Raw genomic sequence first — 20,202 nt, 5'->3', positions numbered from 1 at the left:
TATGGCAAATATTAATATACAACATTTAAGAGCATGGGTAAGAGGATTCTCCAAAATCGGCCCAAAAGGTCCTCTTGGCTATTTGCCAGACAAAGGTGTAAGAGATTTTCTCTTCCCCACGGCCAGAATTCAGTCGGTCAGGGGTTATGAGAACTCGCCTGATGATGTCGTGGTGGATCCTAATGCATCATCCACTGTGGTGCCCCCCTTCATACCAGGGAATGGAATCAATTTGAGAGCATCTGAAAATCTGGATGATGAGGGGGATCTATCTGATGCTGAGCCTCGACCCCCAGTAGATCAACCGATTCCTGGCAGCATCCCTAGTAAATCGGCTCCTATGGAAATCGATGAGGATAATGTTTCAGTCCGCACAACTGCCTCTACTAAGAGAAAGTTTGCGGTACAAGAAGCTAGGATGTCTGCAATGGAATCAAAGCCGGACAAGTTGATAGAACTACAACTTGCAAAATCTTTGGATACAGGGGCTTGGGACAGACTCCAGAGCAAGCACAAGTGTCAGATCCACCCATTAATATAGATGATTTCCTAGATTTGAGATTGGTGGAGGACGAGCCAGAGCAGTATAATCCCTGGGTGGTGGCATCACGGCTAGCTAGAGCGGTGGATGGCATCTTCTATGATAGTGATGTATGCACCCCCCTCTAGCCAGGTTAGAGTTTGCAAAACCTTTTGTCCGCTTCAAAGGTGGTAAGTTTTAGCTTTCGATGCCAAACACCTAAGACTCTGGCTATGGTACCGGAGGAAACCATGATTTTTACCCAGGATCAGGCGAAGGGCTTCCTTTCTAATATCTACCAGGACCTGGGAGGTAGTGCTCTGGGCACCCAGGTTCTTGCTAGGAACCTTCCCGCCTGGAAAGTACCAGTTGGTGAGAAGTTCCCATCTGTCACCAATAAACTGTTCAAATCTTGGGAAAAGAACTGGGTAGAGTCAGCCGCCCATGGGACGAAGTTCTCTTTAAAGGAACTCCAGGACTTTGGAACAGTTCTGCCAGATCCCATGGACGATATAACAAAACCATCAGCAGGCTTCACAGAGGTGATGAAGAAAGGCAAATTTCTAGCAAACCATGCCCGTTCGTGCTTTTTTTATGGGCACTCCTTACCTTGCCCACACCCTGTGTGTTCAGGAGTTCGAGCGAGGAAACTATTAATGTCCTGCATTACAACCTTGACGTTAATGGAATCTCAGGCATACCGCTGTGACCAGCAAAGAGATTCAGTGCTCCCAAGGTTACAAATTCATTCACCTTCTGGAGGCTTGGGCGGCGTCCAAATTAAAACTTAGACGTCACGCCCTGAAATTTGCTGACCAGAAGTCTATGCCAGTAAAGGAGCTCCTCTTCGCCTCCCCTATGTGTAGTGACCTCTTCCCTAGGGACCTAGTAACCAAGCTGAATAATATTGCTACCCACCGAGGTATTAAATTTGAGGAGCTACTAGGATATGACCCGGAAGCAGACCTAAGGGGGGTAAAACGCAGGTAGAAGGCTTTTAAAGGACCAGCTCTTCCTGCGTCAGACCCAGGACAAGGTCCCTCTTCCCATAAACAATTTCCTATGCCGCACTCTCAGCCATCCTTGAAGAGCAGCAGTGCACTGCCATCTCAACAATCCCAATTTAGGCAGTTCCAGGAGGCTCGAGGCGGTCGTGGAAGAGGCGGATCCTTTCGAGGGAAGAAAGGTAACAGGGGAGGACGAGGTGGTGGTAGAGGTCAGTTCAACCAATGAGACATTTCAGGTTGGGGGCAGACTGAAGAGGTTCCAGGAAGCCTGGAAAGTGTCCCCTTGGGCTTATCAAGTGGTATCGAAAGGTCTGCGCTGGGATTGGAAGGGCCCCTTCCGCAACAAATACTTTCATCAGCGCAGCACAAAAGATTCGATCCTATTTGTGAACAAAATGCTAATAAAGGACACAATAGAAAAATGCCGCTTTATCAGGTTCCAGGGGAGGCTTTTCAGTGTTCCAAAGAAGGACTCTCAGGAAAGGAGAGTCATTTTGAACCTCTCTGTCCTCAACAAAGCAATAAACTGTCCCTAATTCAAAATGCTGATGATAGATCAGATAAGACATACCTTGCCAAAGGACAGCTACACCTCTTCTATCGACTTGAAAGATGCATATTGGCACATTCCAATCCAACCTCATTTTCGCCAGTATCTAGGATTCGTCTGGGTCGCCTGTCATACAGATTCAAAGTGATGCCATTCGGCCTCAATGTAGCCCCCACAGGGTTCAGACCTTGCAGGACTTCGGGTTCCTAATCAACTGGGAAAAGTCACGGCTGAAGCCAGAAAAGAAGTTCAGATGGCTAGGCCTACAATGGTGTCTAGAAAGCGGAAAGCTAGCCCTACCAGGAGACCTCCAGGAGGTCAATAGTAGATCAGGTAAAGAGGTTCAGAAAAGCCAAGAGTTTTTCCAGAAGGAACCTAGAAGTGCTGCAGGGCAAACTACTATTTGCATCAATAGTAGATCCAGTCTTGAAAACGACTTTGAAGGATTTGAACCGGATTCTCATTTTAAAGGCAAACAAATCATTCAGAGACCACAAGGTCCCGATGAAAAGGAGGTGCAAGACAGTGCTCAAACCGTGGCCATCGAATCAGGCCCTGAAATCTTCAGTCCGGCTAGTCCCAAAACCAGTCTCAGTGACCATTCATACGCATGCTTCAGCGAAGGACGCATGTTGGGGGGACACTCAGATCAGAACAGAGTGTCCGGAAAGTGGTTGGGAGCCCTCAGATCTTGCCATATCAGTATCAAAGAAACGATGGCAGTGCTCCTGTCACTCAAGGGACTGAAACCCAAGAGGGGATCTCACATTCAGTTGTTCATAGACAACAAGCCGGTGGTACAATGCTTGAAGCGTGGGGGATCAAGGTCAAAGCCACTGAATCATATAGTGCTGGGGATCATGAGATTAGCTCGGGTGAAGAAATGGTCTCTGTCAGCATCCCACCTTGCAGGAGCTCAGAATGTCCTAGCGGACTCCCTCTCCAGATTCAAAGCCCAGAAAGGGGAGTGAGGACACCTGTCATTCAGGCCTGATCACCCATATCTTCAGTGGATCTGTTACTTGTCTGCGACAGTCACAAATTACAATTTTGTCACCCCTACCCACGACCTGGCAGTGGCCAGAGGCTGGAACCTGCTGGGAACATTTATCCGTTTCCCCTAACGAATTTATTAATGAAAGTAGTACAACTCCTCAAGGAGTTCAAGGGAAGGGGAGTAGTGATTGCTCCAATGTAGCCAAACAGCCCTTGGTTTCCAATCCTACAGAAGCTGACTTTTCATCACAAGCCACTACATCTTCCTATTCTTTCTCAGCAGGTTCAAGGGATAACTGTCTCGCCTCCTCCTTTCTGACGAAAAGCCTTCACGTGTGGACTTTCTCAGATCCCTGTGCTTCATGGAATGGTCACCTGAAGTCAGGGAATTCCTAATCACTAATATTAAGGGGAAATCCGCCAAACAGTATCAATCAGTGTGGAACAAATTTGTCTTATTTATTAGGGACCGTAAACCATCTACCATCGATAATAACTTCGTGGGGGAGTTCTTTCTGTTTGTATTTGATGTAAAAAAGTTGGCTCCCTCCACTATTAAAAATCACAAGGTGGCCCTTGCGGTTCCTTTAAGGTACGGATTCGGAGTAGAGGTGCATTCAGAAGTGTTTGAAATGATGATGAAATCAATGGCTCTCCGCAGGCCGAGTGAACAACCATGTGAATTATCATGGGATATAGATATAATCCTAGCTGCTCTGAACAGATGTTCAGACAATAATATGAAATTTTTGTTAGAAAAAACGTTGTTTTTAGTGGGCCTGGCGATGGGAGCCAGATCAGTGGAGATCCATGCGCTAAAAAGAGGAGATCAGTTTTGTTCTTTCGGAAAGAATAAAGTAATTTTTTCATTCGGAGATTTTTTAGCTAAAAATGAGAATTCGTTTCTTAGACGGAAACCCATAGTTATCCCTCCTTTGCCCTCTAATCCGAAGCTGTGTCCAGTGGCCACAGTGAAAAAGTACCTTGATCGCACCAACCATATCACACAAGGGTCCCTCTCTTTCTGGTACCAAACGAAAGCACCCCACTTTGCCTAGAAAGCCTCAGAACCAGCATTTGTAAGTTAATTGTAGATCTATTCCCAGGATCAGACCCAAAGTCACATGACCTGCGTAAGTACGCAGCCTCACTTGCCTTTTTCGGTAACTTTAGTATGGAGGACGTATCTAAGTACACTGGGTGGTCTGGGCATGGAGTGTTTGTCAAACACAATGTTAAACAAATGTAAAGTGAGTGAGTGTTTTAAAAACCAGTAGGTTATTTTTTCTTATTATAGTCTATTTCTTTTGCTCTTCACCAATACACAGTCTCTTTGGAGACAGCTTAAAGGGTGGGCTGTTACAGCCGTAAAGGGAAAGGATTTTAGATTTCGGTTTGAACCCAAGGGAAGCGAAAAAGCTCTTTTGGTTAGGGATAGTGGCTAAAAGTCCATCCTCCCTGTCAAATGATGTTTGACGGCTTTATAAATATACAAAAAGCCTCTTTAAAATGTTCTCTGGTACACCTGCATGAGGCTCTCGGCTCCCTTTGACTAAAAACGGGTTTGAACCTGAAGAGAAATGAAAACCCTATTTTTAGTCTGGGAGCATGAGCCTCAGACCCTCCCAGTTAGCATTAAGTATATTGGGTTATGCCCACCCCTTCATTTGCAGGGAGTACAGTATAACCTTTTAGGGAGCCATGGCTATTCCTACATTGGGTTGGCAACATGCGCATGCGCAGTAGATGCGTAGTCGCGTTTTGACCCGATTCATTCGAACTAGCCGCGGAAGCGCAAATGGAAAGGTGTAACCAGTGGAGATGTTTAGCCATGAATTGATTCCTCAATGCGCGGATAGGGGGTCAAAGTGCAGACCCCGAGACCTGATATCCTATCACAATAGTGACAAGCTTCCGTTAACCGGAATGAATACGTGCCAACCCTGTGCTATAAGTTCTCTGATAAGGGATTTAGCCGGGGCACTGCCTAAGGCAGACGTAACTGCATGAGGCTCTCGTGGCTCCCAGACTAAAAATAGGGTTTTCATTTCCCTTCGGGTTCAAACCCCGTTTTTTACGACTCGGCAGCCTATCTGTAAGGCTAAATACTGGTAGGGTCTTATGTAGCCCATACCATTAACAGTGATATAAACCTGTAACAGGCAGTAGCCCAACCAGATTGAACAGGAATCCCCTTTTAAGGGAATATATATTAGCTTAAAAACAGTGTGGCTGAGTACCTGACAAAAGGGTAGTCTTGGCTACATAAAATAGAACACCAGAATATAAGAGGGTTATTTTCTGTGTAGTTTATATCCTTAGGTTTTAAATAAGCCTAGAATGAGAAGTGGCTTAGAATAGGTTAAGCGAGAACCCTCTAAGAAATCCTCAATGCTTATTTGAACGTAGGTTATACTAGAAGCATTAACCTAAGCCATATAAAACAGTACCGTGGGTTAGTTGAATTTGTTTATAGAAGTTTAGTCTGAATGGCATGACAATTTAAAATTAAAATTTCACATAGCCATTGCAAAAGGACCAACAGTTTAAATAATACAGCCATAAACTAACCAAAGCCCCAAAGTGTCAATATTTTATAAAATGTTCTACACGCTAAAATCAAGCCCTGTAAGATGGAATATAGATATTTTCCCTAAAACAATTTATACTAATTACAGGCGGTCCCGGTTTAGTAATCAAGCTAACCTCGTAAGATCGGAAAACCGCAAAACCATAAGAAAACCTTACTTTAATGCTCTGGGTGCATTGAAAACAATGTAAACTGCATTTATTAAAAAAAAACAATTTATTATTCTAATTTTGTTATTTCTTCCGTCAATAACAACCCCGAACATGCGTCTTAATTTCATGAATATATTTGAAAAGCGCCAGAAGGGCTGCCAACCGTCTTATGCCGGGGACTGACTGACAACTCGGCTTTTTCACTACAGGGCTGCCATCATGCAAACTTGCTCGTGTTCGAAGCAAATTGCTTTGCCAGTGGGTACGGCCCATACCACCTGCCGTGAGCATAGTCCTGAAAAAACAAGACAAGTTTACTTGGTTGCCAGATATGTGCAAAATTTGTAGTGTGCTCTTGGCAGCAAGTTTTAAGGATGAAACAGCTCATTTTAAGCTGTCACGATGGGTCCTAGGGTTCAGGAAGGGGAGGTTATATCTTTCCAGCAGAACTCTGCCAGCAGATATAACCCTTTCTCAGAAGATCTATATTTGGGCCAAAACTCAGGAACATCAGTCCCCAATACCTGGGGAAATAGAGGAAGTTCCACTTATAGGTGGGTTTCTTACAAACAGAGTTGATATTGCTACTGAAATGGCCTTGCTGAACCCAGAAGGGTCAGGGACACAACCTTCAGCTAACCATGGTAGGAACTCTCCAGAAGGAATTGAGTCCCCCATGCAGCTTTCAGAAACTGATCAGGAACCTTCCCCCAAAAGGGATACAAGGATTCACTTAACCCCAATTGAAGTGACATTTTCGGAGGGGTATAGTAACTCACCCAGGACCTCTGCCCCCTGGGTAACAGGCAGTCACAGTTCAGCTGTGGATGCTCAGTCAGATTACACAAGCTCCCCCAAAAGGGATGGACAGTTTGCGGCATATGATCAGTTTCGTAAGGAAATTATGAGTAACATTGAAGATGCCCTTGCCACAGAACGGCAACACATAAATGGACATATTGCATGATTCTGAGCAGGAAATTAAAGAAATCGTGCCTGTGAAGTGTAAAAGTACTGCATCCTGCAACCGAAAAGGAGAGTGGAAAAAAATTCTGACCAAGCAAGATCCAAGGTTAGAATTCCAACTGGAACCAACAAAATGGCCAGTTTGAACTACAAAACTTCAGATCAAAACAGAACAGGGACTCCAGTATTCCCCCCTGATGATACTGATAATCCTTGGTGAGATGCTTCAATGTGCATTTTCTCTCCTGATTGTATCTAATTAATGAGAGAAAACCCATGATTGAAGTTGTACATGTGAAGTTTAGAGACAGGGCAGCATTCCCTAATACAGAATGGCACATGATACCACCTTTGCCAGATGTGGAGAAACTTCAAAAGGAAACAGTTCTCCTGTGTGGGGATACAGCATTAAAAGTTATAGATGATGCCCTTTACCAGGCCAACGGAAGGTGGATCTGTACTCCCATTCTGAATAAAACCCAACTTGCTCACCAAGTACTCCCAGCCTTCTGTCCCTTCACTTTTGAAATAATTAGCCATGTGAAGGCAGACTTTCAGAATTATGTAGTATTTGCCACAGCCCTCCCAGTTTCAAAAAATTCCACCAAGGAATGGGCAGTGCCTCAGCTCCCTTTTGAAAGGAAAAAGCTCCCCTTAGATGTAGCTACTTAGCAATTTGGGACTCCTATGAGAAGACTCTCAGATGAGACAGCTTCGTCAGAATTTCGTGCTAGGACCCACCTCCTTAGTATCTTAACCTCTTCCACCTTGCTAGAGTTGCCACCAAAAGGCTTCCAGAAGATTCCAGGTTTTTTTGCTGTTTTGGCTAAAAGTCTTTTGAGAACCCAGTGGGAAGCACCCTATGACATTTCAGACTGGCGCCTAAAAGCGCGAATGGAAACATTGGAAGGCTCCAACAAGTCACTTCCCAGTGACTGCTTTATTAGAGGACCTGTTTGAGGATTCTGTTGTAACTCAGTTCAACTCAACAAGCAAGCACGGCAACAAAATTGTGCAGTGTACGCTCTTGTGGGAAAAGGAGAGTTCAGGAAACAAAAAACCTGAATTTTCCCTTTACCCAGTTCAAAGTCTCGCTTTCATCAAAAATCATACAAGCCTGCAATCACCTCCAAAACTTTTCCTCATAAACAGGTAGGTGGTCAGAAGGGACAATCCCCTTCAAAGGACAGCAACAGCCACATCAGCAAGGTCCGAAAACCATCTTATAATGGAAAAGGAAAAGCAACACCTGGAGTGCCCATCAAGGGGAAAGGTAGAGGAAGAGGCGATATCATTAGGAAGTGTTTGGTAGAGGGTCGGCTTCAAAGACACCACAGGGAATGGAAGTCTTCTCCTTGGGGGACACAGCGTTGCTTTCAACGCGCTGGGGTGGAAATGGTCTCGTCCCCCCCCAACCTTTCAAAGGGTTCTTTCAAGAACCAGACCCCTCTCTGGAAGATTGATGTGCAGAAGGCCCTGTTGAAAGGTTCCATAGAGAAATGTGCGTATATTCACCAACAAGCATGTCTTTTCAGTGTTCCCAAAAAGGATTCCTCTGAATGAAGAGTGATCCTCGACCTATCAACAGTGAACAAGTACAATGTGTGCCAAAAGTTTCTGATGATTACCGTTGCCCAAGTACGTTCAGTCATTCCAAAAGGGACTTGGACAGTTTCTGTAGATCTGAAAGACGCATACTGGTACATCCCTATTGCCGCTCCCTTCCGCCACTTACTAGGGTTCCGGATAGGGAAAGATACGTATAGGTTCAAAGTCATGCCTTTTGGGCTAAACATTGCCCCAAGAATTTTTACAAAATTAGCGACAGTAGTTGTCTGGGAACTCAGGAAAGAAGGAATACAACTAATAGCTTAGCTAGATGACTGGTTAATCTGGGGTTCCACAAGAAAAGAGTGCTTGAGAAACCTAAAGGCAGTGGTCAACAGACTCCAGTCAAAAGGTTTTATAATAAATTGGAAAAAATCCAGCCTCATGCCCAGCAGACGCTTTTGGTGGCTGGGACTGTGTTGGGATACTCTGCAGGGCCTGATGTCTCTCCTCATCAAAACTCAAAACAGAATAAGGAAAAACCTCAAAAGCTTCCTGGCACAGTCCAGAGTTTCCAGATGGCAATTAGAACGCATGATGGGTCTGCTGCAGTTTGCATCAGTAATATATCCAATACAGGCAGTCCCCAGTTTACGACAGGGGTTCCGTTTTTACACCGCGTTGTAAACCGAAAATCGTCGTAAACCGAAAAATCGTCAAAAATCCTGAGAAAATCTTACAAAAATGCTTTGGGTGTAAAATCTTTTTCATCAAAAAACTTTTAATGCTTTTTATTATTCTGATTTTAAGCAATATTTCTACCGTGGATCAACACATCACATCACAACCCTGGAACATGCGTCGTAAACCGGGAAATAATTTCTGATGAATATATTTGAAAAGCGTCGTAACCTTGGAACGTCATAAGCCGGACCCTTGGTAAACCGGGGACTGCCTGTACTCAGATTGCAGTTGAAAAACATGAACAAATTTTGGCTGTTGCACGTAAGAAAAAAGATGCGAGATCCATCTCGCCAAAAAAATCAGAAAGTTGGGGAGATACTTCGGCCTTGGACCCGGAAAGAATCTCTGGCGAAACAGGTCACCCTGACTCCTCCATCTGTAAGAGTGACAATGCACACAAATGCCTCGTTGACAGGTTGGGAGGACATCTGGAGGATCGTCAGGTGGCAGGGAGATTGGTCAGCTACTCAGAGGAAGTGTCATATCAACTTCCTGGAACTGATGGCTGTCTTTTGTCTCTCAAAGAACTCAAACCTCCAGAAGAGACACATATTCTGTTGGTTCTAGACAACGCGACTGCAGTGTCCTGCATCAAGAGACTGGGATCACATTCACCTCCTTTCAACATGGTAATGCTAGTCATCCTTCGGATGGCGCAAGTAAAGAAATGGCACCTGCTTGCAATTCATCTCACAGGGTCTCACACGTAATAGCAGACATTCTATCAAGGAAAACGACAACCTCAATAGGGTGGATGTCGGACAACCACTCTTTTCAGATAAAAGCCAACATGCTTCCACAACCCGAAGTGGACCTGTTCGCCACATACGAGAATCACGAACTTCCAGTATGTGTCTCTGAACTTGGACAATCAAGCAATAGCAAGAGATGCCTTCCTACAAGACTGGAACAATTGGAGGACATTATATCTTTTTCCTCCATTGTCCCAGATTTCAAAGGTTCTGAGCAAACTCCTAATCTTCAAAGAAACAGCTTACTTAACCCTTAAGGGACAGAATTGATCCTCAGTGTGAAGTAAAACAGGTTTGGGGAGGTGGACGGATTGAGCTTTAGTGTGAAGCAGAATTACGCACCACTGTTATGGTAATAATGATTCGAAACAAAGGTGCCAATGCTTCTATATGCTATAAATTCACTAATGGCAACTTTTATACAGGCGTGAGAGTTAGGCCAGTATCAATAATGCTTGTGACTTCAAGGGGGAAAGTACTGTATCTCTCTCTCTCACATGAGTCTTTTTGTAAATTTGCTTGTAAATATACGAAGAGGTTCCTGTTGTTTTTTGTTTTTGTCTTTACGATAGCATGTCAGTTGTAAATGTAATTTTACAAAGAAAATTACAAAGAAATATTAGAAAAAGCATGCAAAAGTAAAAATAAGTTACTGAATCTTCCTTCTCGTGAATTTATGTGAATATTTTACAACATATGCCAAAAATTTGTTACTGCTTTTATTTCTTAATTTGTTTTGATATTGTGTGAGCAGTAATAATAATTTTACAAAATACAATAAATTTATTTATGAAAAAAAACATATAAGTTGGTAAAATTTACGACTGTCTTGTAAATGAGGCCCCACAAGGAGTTGTAAATAGTAATTTTCAACTTCTCGTGGAAGGTAGGGAAAATTTTTTAGAATTTTTTTATTTATACAGTGTGAATGTACGTGTCATTCTCTTTACCCCGATGTGGTTTTTTTTTATTTTGCCAACCTCAAAGTTTCCATGGTCTGGGGTGCTGCACATTGATAAATTATGCCGCCCCTTAAAGGTTAATAGCCCCAAATTGGCCAAACAGGAATTAGTTCCTGTCACTTCAACATCGGGCGAAAAGATCAATTCCACTACTGTCCACTGTTCTGTCTCAGCAAGTAGGAGGGAAAATCGTTTACGCATCCTCCTTTCTGAGCGGAGACCTTCACATATGGATTTTTAAAATAATATCTACCATGAAAACTACTCGCCCAACATTCCTAGGTACCTAGTGCAAAAATTACGGACATCATCTATCCAGCAATACCAGTCTGTATGGAAGATATGGTTAGATTATATCCATACTGAGAGCCCAGTCAAGATTTCTATACAAACGCTTTTAAATTTTCTGATGTACCTTTTTGAAGACAAATATCTTGTGGTTACAACAATCATGGCATACAAGGCAGCATTAACGGAACCTTTGCTTTATGGATTCGGGATTGGCTCCAGCATAGAAGTTGTTACTTCCACTCTGCGGTCTTTTGCTCTGCAAAGACCCGCTCCCGAAAGACTTCCAGTTACTTGGTCCCTGAACAAGGTACTTAGACTTCTATCTACCCCTCAATTCGGCGGACCCAATACAACCACAACTCACATGCTACAAAAGGTGATCTCCCTGATTGCGTTAGCATCAGGAGCCCATGTTAGCGAACTGGGCTCTCTTAGACGGGGACAATACATCACACAAACTGTTGATAATCAGTTATTATTGTCCCTGGACCGTCATTCCTGGCCAAAAATGAGGATCCTCTAAGAAGGAAATCTATTCTTATAAGAAAACGCTATTTAGCAGACAAAACATTATGCCCAGTTCAAGCACTTAAGGTATACCTAGAGGTCACGGCAAACATCCCAGAAGGTCCAACTTTCCTTCACACTAGCACAAATAAACCACTCTCACTACAAGGGCTAAGAATAATTTTAGTTTCCCTCATTAAAAAGGCAAGCCCACACTCATTACCCAGGTCACATGATATTAGGAAAGTAAGTACATTGTGGGCCTTCTTCAGAAATATCTCTAAACCTTATTCTCGAAGGAGATTAGAGCATGTCTGGAGGACAGCGCTAGTTCACGGTAGCCAAGAACTGAGCTTTCCTGGCTCGGCTTGCTCGCCCAGCCACCGATCACATTTACATGGTCGGTTCGGCTGGGCTCGGCCCCCTCGCCCACCCCCTGATCACATTACAAGATTGGCTCAGCTCACTCGAATCAGGTTGCTCGCCCAGCCCCTGATCGTGTTTACGTGATTTGCTCGCTCGGTTCAGCTTGCTCACCCAGCCCCTGAATGCTTTTACGTGATCAACTCGGCTCGCCTGGTTCAGCTCCTTTCAGCTCAACTCAAGTGAACTTTTCTCTCTCAGGTTATCAGTGGCGTTCCTTTCCTTCCTCCATGGTGCAGTCATCACCTTGAACTGATGATCACCACAGCGGCCTGTCCTGCTAGTTCTAGCAGGACAGATAAGAGTGCTCTTTCTCATCACCTCTTCCCTCAAACCCTTTCGGATCAGTTCAATAGGGAGGATTCCGACAAGTTTTGTTTCTTATCAGAGTTCAAACTACAAGGATCTACGTCTTGGGCTAGGTTCTCGGATCAGCTCGCTGTACATCCAAGTTGTAGAGGATGGTTTTCTGGGTTCTGGCGAAGTTCTTCCCTCCAAGGAGAGAAGATCGGGAGTATGGCATTCCAGAAGGACTCGAGGGTCTTCTCTTTTGGGATGCGGACACCCTCGATTTTCATTTCGCAGAGATCTTCATGCCGATTTGTCAGCACAGTGATCTCAGGGAGAGGACCACGGCATCCCCTGTGCATAACTCTTCACTGCTTCAAACCCTTGCAGGGGTTTCTTTGGGGCTGCCGCAGCCCTTGCATGCTATAAGGGCATTCTTGACCAGATGAATGCTTTTCCCTGGACAAGGAGTTCATTTTGGTCGAGCCACCCTGTGAAGCTCCATCCCCTTCCTCTTTCCCAACAAGTGTATCCTCTTGCCTCGGAGGGGTCTTATGCCGACTAGCAGATTGTCCTGGCTCTGGCTCATCCGGAATCGGATCTCTCGCTGTTTTCGCTTTGCTGCAAAGGGTGTTTACTCTCACAACAAGAGACGGCGAACCTGGAGGACACCGCTACGGTGTCCCTCCAGGTGGTCTCCTGATGAAATCTGTGATCCTTCCCTTGAATGTGATCCTTCACTTTTTCAAGGCTTTGCCTCCTCGGATGCAATCATTCCTGAAGAGGACTCTGCCTTTCTAGAGACTGTTCCAGTCTGGGGGGTGGGTCCACCTACCCAGCACCAGACAGCAACCTGTGGGCAGTTCTGGTGCTAAGAAGAGGGACACTGTTCTGATTCCGATCTTCAGTCTAGTAAGTCCTGAGTCGTCACATTACCCTAGAAACAGACCTTTACTCAGTTCTGCCTCCCTCTTTCGCTGTGAGTAGTTGAGGAACGTGCCAGGGCAACTGTCTTGTCCTTTGGGCAATGGCAGGCCAGCCCTTCCTCAGCCCCTAAGAAGTCTCAGGCTTCGAAGGGCGCTCGCAGAAACACCCAGCCTTCTTCATTCTCTTCTTAGAAATTGCACATACGTTTGTCTCTTTCAACCTTCTTTCCAATCGGAAAGAAGGCAGAGGGAGGGGAGGAAGGGAGAGCGCTCAGAACAGCGTTCTCTTCCTGCTGGTGCCTTGATGAAGGGATGACTGTCAAGGCATTGGACTATATGACAGCAACATAGCTGAGACCTGGTAGTGGATCTCCTTCAGGAGAGGTATCTGTTTTCCTCCGGGTCTTGGCTACCTTTCATTGAACTTCCCTTACGTCTCCCCTCCCATGTTCCCGACTTCGGGGGCAGCCAGCTTGGCTAGAGCTAGTCGTCTTCAGTGTGCTGTCATTGCTGCAGAAGCTGTCCCCTCAGGGGCAGCTGTGTCTTCGATCCTCTTCATGGAGAATGAAGGAGGTCTACCTCCAGTTCTTAATCGTTTCCTCCCTTGAAGGATGAGGAAGGATTTAGGCTGGTGCTTGATCAGCAAGAACCTCTTCATATGCCTGCACATTTTCCTTGCGACATGCTTCTGTTATCAGATGCACTGACCAGGGAATAGGTGCACACCTGTAAGACCGTTGTCTTCAAGGTGTGCGACCGAGATGATAAGTACCTTCTCATTAACATCCTGGAACTCAAGGCAGTTTTCTAGCCCTCTGAGAGTTTCAGGATCATTTTTTTGAGATACTCTGTGGTGTTGTCGGGCAACAACACCACAGTAGTGACACGCCAACAAACAAGAGGTCTCGTTTCCCTCCTGTTGCTTTGGTTGACTTTGCAGGTGCTCGAGTGAACTGTGGTGCGCTCTGTAGAGCCATCAGCCAGATACATTCTGAGCAGTGGGATACACTGGGCAGGCAAGCCCAGCCTCGGGCATCGAGTGACAGGAACAGAGTGCTCCCTTCACTCAGTCCTTCACAGAGAGGATGCTCGACTTGAGGGCTCCCTATCATCTTTCTGTTCGCCGCCCGCCACTACAGAAGTCTGCAAGTCTTCTGCTTCATCGTACCAGACCCACAGGCCACTACGGTGATGCATGCTGACATTGCGGGACAACCTGGACGTCTTCATCATCCCTTCGTATTAGACCTAATTCGCAAGGTGTTCAGCAAAGTATTATTCACCCTGAATTTAGATGAACGCTGGAAGACTTCACCTTTTGCCCAACCTGGTAGCTCTGCTTTCAAGGCACTAGAAAAGTTCCTCCCTGACCCGACCTTCTGTGTCAGCGACACATGAAGCTGTTCCTCAGGCAGTACAACCCCTGTGCCTTCACGACTAGAGACTATCCGGCTTCCCTTGCAAGCATGGGCTTCTCGCCTAAATACAGTGGAGATAGCTGGAAACCTCTATCAATCCTCTGCAGCAGTACCCCAGGGATTGGAGCCACCTTCGCTGGCGGGTGTCGTTGACAGGACTTTTTCTCTGGTAAGAGCCGCTCTTCAGCAGGTCACAGACTTCCTCATCTTCTTCGCTGAGAGTTGCTTCTCTCCGGTTCAGTTGTGAGAGGCTTAGGTCTTTCACCTGAAGGTAGCCCTTTTCTCCTCAGTCGAGATTTAGCTACTGATGAGAAGCTTCGATCGGTCTTGCTCTCCCAGGGACCTCAGGCCCCTGGGCAGCATGTGACTCTCGTTTAGGGTTCCTGTCTCCTGCTCCGCACACGCCCATGCGAGAGTCCTCAGACAGAAATCTGACTCTCAAGCTCGACTCCGGTCTGGATGTTGTAGCGAACTCCGAACCTGTTGGCACCTGTTGCCAGGTTCAAGTCCTTCATGATCCCCTCCCCCTTGGACACTGTAGTCAGTGGTCCAGATCAGTCGCTGCTTTGTCCTGTTAGGGTGCTGCGGTAATTTCCAAAGAAGACTTGACATCTCTAGTGGATGTCGACAACTTTTCACTAGTACTAACTTGCCCAAAAAAGAAGTGTCCAAGGACACATTTTTCTCTCTGGCTTCGTGAGATGATCGGAAGGGCATGCAGTATTCTGCAGCTGACAATGACAACACTTGTACACTCTGCCCCAGAGCTCACGAAGTCAATGGCTTGGTCCATCCCTCACATTCCAGAAGTATCTGTCAGTCTGGAAGCAGAGATGTGGTCTCATCAGACCACATTTATGTCTTTCTACCTTTGGGTTTTTGTCTACAAGTCATTGGAACCCCCCCCTTTTTTTTTTCCCTTGGAGCTGTGGTGGCTGCTCAACAAATTGTGTTTTCTTACCCGGCTCCTACAGGAGGACAGGTACATTCGCCTAAAGTGTGTGGTTCTGGAAGTGAGAGGGATTACAAGAGTGGTGTCTCCTCCTCCGCCTTCCTCGCACCCCTGCTTCTCCTTCGGGCAGAGAATGGGACTCGAACCGACATTTGCTGGAACTGGCGTGTGATGCAGTAAGCTTACACATCGAGCACCTGTTCTATTTTCTTTCCTAGAATCATAGAAGCAGTCCTGCTCCTACCTCTAGCAAGGGGAGGAAGAAGACCCTGGCAATAAGACAAACCCTTTTCTGGTTTTTGCCTTTCTGCCTCCGACTCTTAAGATTCTTCCCAGCCTATTTTCGTGTGAGTTGTGATTCCTCACTCATTTGAAAAGATCCAGAAGTCTGACAATTGATCTCGCAGTTCCTGTACTCCGATCAATATGTCGGAGGCACGGTACTCCGCCTCGCTCTCTCGATCAGTAGGAGTATCCCAGGTGTGGTGAACTCCAGCCAGTTCAGAGACTCACTCAGATTCCTCCCTCCAACCAGTGAGTCTTCTTAATGTAAAGTAAATTGTAATTTTTTTTTTAACTATACAAACCTGAGGTCCTTTACAATTACATTTATGCCCGCCTCATGCTACCCCTTAGTCTGAAACCTGGGCCGAAAGGCAAATTGGAATGTTTATATCTGGGCAGGCGGGACTCCCACTTGCCAGATGGTAGTTACTGCCTAACCACCTTGTTCAAGAGTTTAACAGCGGTTTCAGCTTCGCTGTGAGTAATTCCCGACGTAAAGGACCGATGGTTTTTATAGTTAGGAAAAATACAATTTACTTTAACAATTGTGATTTTAATCATCTCAGTTACCCTTTCAATCATTTCTGTTACTACAGTTTAATTCCTTGCAGACTCCCTTTCAAAACTTTCTATTATTAAATTTTCATTCCTCTGTTTTCCTTTCAAACCTTTCTGTTATTCCTCTGCTTTCCCTTTCAGTCCTTTCTATTATATTTTTATTTTTCTGTTTCTCTTTCAGATCTTAATCTTTTAGAGTATTGTTTAAGATTGTCAAGTTGATTATATAATTACTGAATTGACTATATAGTAACTAAATTGATTATATAGTTATTGAATTGATTATATAGTAACAAAATTTATTATATAGTTACTGAATTAATTATATAGTTACTGAATTGATAATATAGCTACTGAATTAAGTATATAGTAACTAAATTGATTGTGTAGTTACTGAATTAACTATATAGTTACTGAATTGATTATAGAGTTACTGAATAGATTATATAGTTACTAAATTGATTGTATCATTACTGAATTGATTATATAGGAACTAAATTGATTATATATTTACTGAATTGATTATATAGCTGCTAAATTGAATTGAAAGTAAAAGAAAACCAAAGTACTTATAAAGGCATTTGCTAAGAACAGATTTCTGTAACTGAACTATATAACTAAACGTCCATTCAACCAAGGACTGTCAGTGATTGGCAGAGCTTTTGCATCCAAATGGAAGACTATTCCGCACGATATATCAAAATTATTTTGCCTTTTGCCCCAGGGCCTGGTGGTCAGAGGCGCAGAGGAAGGAGTTCCTACTTAAGCAGGACAGACAGTCTTGTCCTTTCACTTAATGTCATTCTGTCAAAATTTCTCTCTGGGCCCAAAACCACTAAGAAAGTCACCCCCGCCCTCAAACTTCTTTGAATAGTTTGTGGAGGACCAGTTATTGATTTATCCGAGAATTGGAAACCCCTCATGCACCTGCTTCATTGAGAGAGAGAGAGAGAGAGAGAGAGAGAGAGAGAGAGAGAGAGAGAGAGAGAGAGAGAGAGAGAGAGAGAGAGAGATTCTTTTTTAAATCTTGCAGTTAATTTTTATCAGCGTAGAGATTCACCTTCATATCCAGGGGTGTACAAAAAACAGACTCCGCCTTTCTAGGTATTGCCAGAATTAGTCTTTGAAATATCCTTATAAATCTCTTAATTTACTTAATTCCATTCATACTTTGGTACATGTTTTATGAATATATGCTTAATTTTAAATTCTAAATTAAATAATTGATTCATTGTAATATATAGAGCAATTAATAATAGAAAAAGAATAATTTTTTCTCAGACATTTAGGAGAGGAGACTGGCTGTCAATATTTGCCAAAAATGGCATCAGCAGAGTTTTTAAGTTTTTGAAAATGTAAATGTAGTTTCAGTGGCTGATATATTTTAAGTTTATGGCTTCTTCTAAGTTTCCCTTACATTGTTGTATTCCTTAACCCTTAAACGCCGAGCCTCTATTTACAAAAGTGTCTGTCGTATGCCGGCGGCGTTCATTCGGGAGTTAGCGCCAAAGCGGAAAAAAGTTTTTTTTTTTTTTTTTTAAATCACAGCATGCTTACTTTTTAAGATTAAGAGTTCATTTTTGGCTATTTTTTTGTCATTGCCTGAAGTTTAGTATGAAACCATCAGAAATGAAAAAATATCATCATCATATATAAATATTGAAATATATGACTGCAAAAAAATTTTCATATATAAATGTATACAAATCGCGCTGTGAGCAAAACGGTTAAAGCTAACGAGTTTTTTTGTCTTTGTATTGTACACTAAATTGCAATGATTTTGGTATATAACAAATTGTAAAATGATCAAAGCAACACAGAGAAAATATTATCACAAAATGATGCATGAATTCGTAACGAGCGGACGTAAAAAAAAGTTTTTTTCAAAAATTCACCATAAATCGAAATATTGTGCTAGAGACTTCCCGTTTGTTGAAAAATGAAGGTATTTGATTAAATATTACTAGACTGTAAGTGTTCTAGCTTACAATTGCAGTTTTTGACCATTTCGGTTGAGTTAAAGTTGACCGAAGGTAAAATTTTTCTATTTATTGTGATTTATATGAAAATATTTCAAAACTGATAAAAGCTAACCATGAGTTATTTTTGTTGTATTCTACATGAAATTGCACACATTTTCATATATAAAACTTTATGTAACGACTAATATAAAATGGTGCAAACATTACAACAATGTGACGAAAGAATTTCTGAGATGTTCGGCCGAGTTACAGCGGACGTAAGGAAAAAGTTTTTAAAAATTCACCATAAATCGAAATATTGTGCAGAGACTTCCAATTTATTGCAAAATGAAGGTAAATGATTGAATATTACTAGAATGCTACCATTTTGGTCGAGACTTCGTGAATTTATTTCAAAACAAAATGAACGTAAATGATTGAATATTAAAATGGTGCAAACATAGAATGTAAAGAATTTTAGCTTAAGTTGTTTTTTTTAAAATTCACCATAAATTATTGTTAGATACTTCCAATTTGTTGCAAAATGAAGGTAAATGATGGAATATTACTAGAATGTAAGAGTTTTAGCTTACAATTGCTTTTTTAACCATTTCGATCGAGTCAAAGTTGACCAAAGGTTGAAATTTTGGCACTTATCGTGATTTATATGAAAATATTTCCAAACTGATAAAAGCTACAACCATGGGTTGTTTTTTGTTGTATTTTACATGAAATTGCGCACATCTTCATATATAAAACTTTATGTAATGGCTAATATAAAACGGTGCAAAAATTACGACAAAATAACGAAAGAATTTCTGAAATTTTCGGCCGAGTTACCGCGCGGACGTTAGGAAAAAGTTTTTTTTCAAAAATTCACCATAAATCGAAATATTGTGCTAGAGACTTCCAATTTGTTGCAAAATGAAGGTAAATGGTTGAATATTACTAGAATGTAAGAGTTTTAGCTTACAATTGCGTTTTTCGACCATTTCAGTCGAGTCAGAGTTGACCGAAGGTTGAAATTTTTTGTAGTCGACGTACGGTACGTCCAATCCGCACCCAACAGACAATTTTAGTCGACGTATAATACGTCCAGTCGGCGTTTAAGGGTTGATTACTCTATAATGTAATTTTGTCAAAATGATTTTAATATCCTAGTTTCAGTGGAAATGATTCATTAGATAAGGAAAGTTTTTATTTATAAGTATACTGTATATTCCTTAGAGTTTCCCAAATCCTGGTTAACTTTATGGTATTGGTTCAGATATTTTTCAGAACTTGGACATTATCTAAGAGACTTATAAGTTCTTTTGGGCAGATTTGTACTTATCAGTCATCATCGCTTTAATTTAACCACAAACCTTTTATTGTATATTTATAGGTACAGGTATATGTACTACTTAAAGTTTCCTAAATTCTGATCACCTTTTGGTATTGGTTCAAATAATTTTGAAAATTAAGACAATACCTAAGACTTATAACTAATTTTGCACTTCTTTGTACTTATCAATCATTATTGCTTTAATTTTAAAGCGAAAATTTCGCTTCCAGTTGATTGATTGATTATGAAATTTAGCATTTTGAAGACCAAGCGCCGGAACCCATCAGGATTATTCAGCGCAGCGATGAAGATGAAATATATAAATTAATGATGATTGATAATGAAAAGGTGAATGATAACATACTGTACTGGTAAAATTCACTGTTAAAATATTAGATGAAAACCATACAATTTTATATTTAAAATATAAAATTAATATATAAATGATAAATCTTTAATAAATACAGTACACTAAATTAGAT

General features: G+C 42.6%; 2 protein-coding genes across 5 annotated transcripts in view; one reads left to right on the top strand and one right to left on the bottom strand.

The window, feature by feature from the left end:
* Positions 1–20,202, bottom strand: part of LOC136838228 (zinc finger protein 271-like) — a 526,618-nt gene that overhangs the window by 194,977 nt on the left and 311,439 nt on the right. The window lies entirely within an intron of this gene.
* LOC136838233 (gastrula zinc finger protein XlCGF57.1-like) overlaps positions 1–20,202 on the top strand; it is a 41,396-nt gene that overhangs the window by 18,767 nt on the left and 2,427 nt on the right. The window contains exon 4 of one of the 4 annotated variants that reach the window (XM_067103093.1): positions 19,951–20,068. The exons of the other annotated variants lie outside the window; for them this stretch is intronic. The gene's annotated coding sequence lies outside the window, so the exon portion shown is untranslated. The remainder of the gene's footprint in view (positions 1–19,950; positions 20,069–20,202) is intronic. 4 annotated transcript variants of the gene reach the window in all.

Source organism: Macrobrachium rosenbergii, unplaced genomic scaffold, assembly GCF_040412425.1.
Source record: "Macrobrachium rosenbergii isolate ZJJX-2024 unplaced genomic scaffold, ASM4041242v1 282, whole genome shotgun sequence".
Classification (NCBI taxonomy): Eukaryota; Metazoa; Arthropoda; class Malacostraca; order Decapoda; family Palaemonidae; genus Macrobrachium; species Macrobrachium rosenbergii.
The sequence above is the reverse complement of the archived record's forward strand: the minus strand, read 5'-3'. Positions and strand labels throughout refer to the sequence as shown.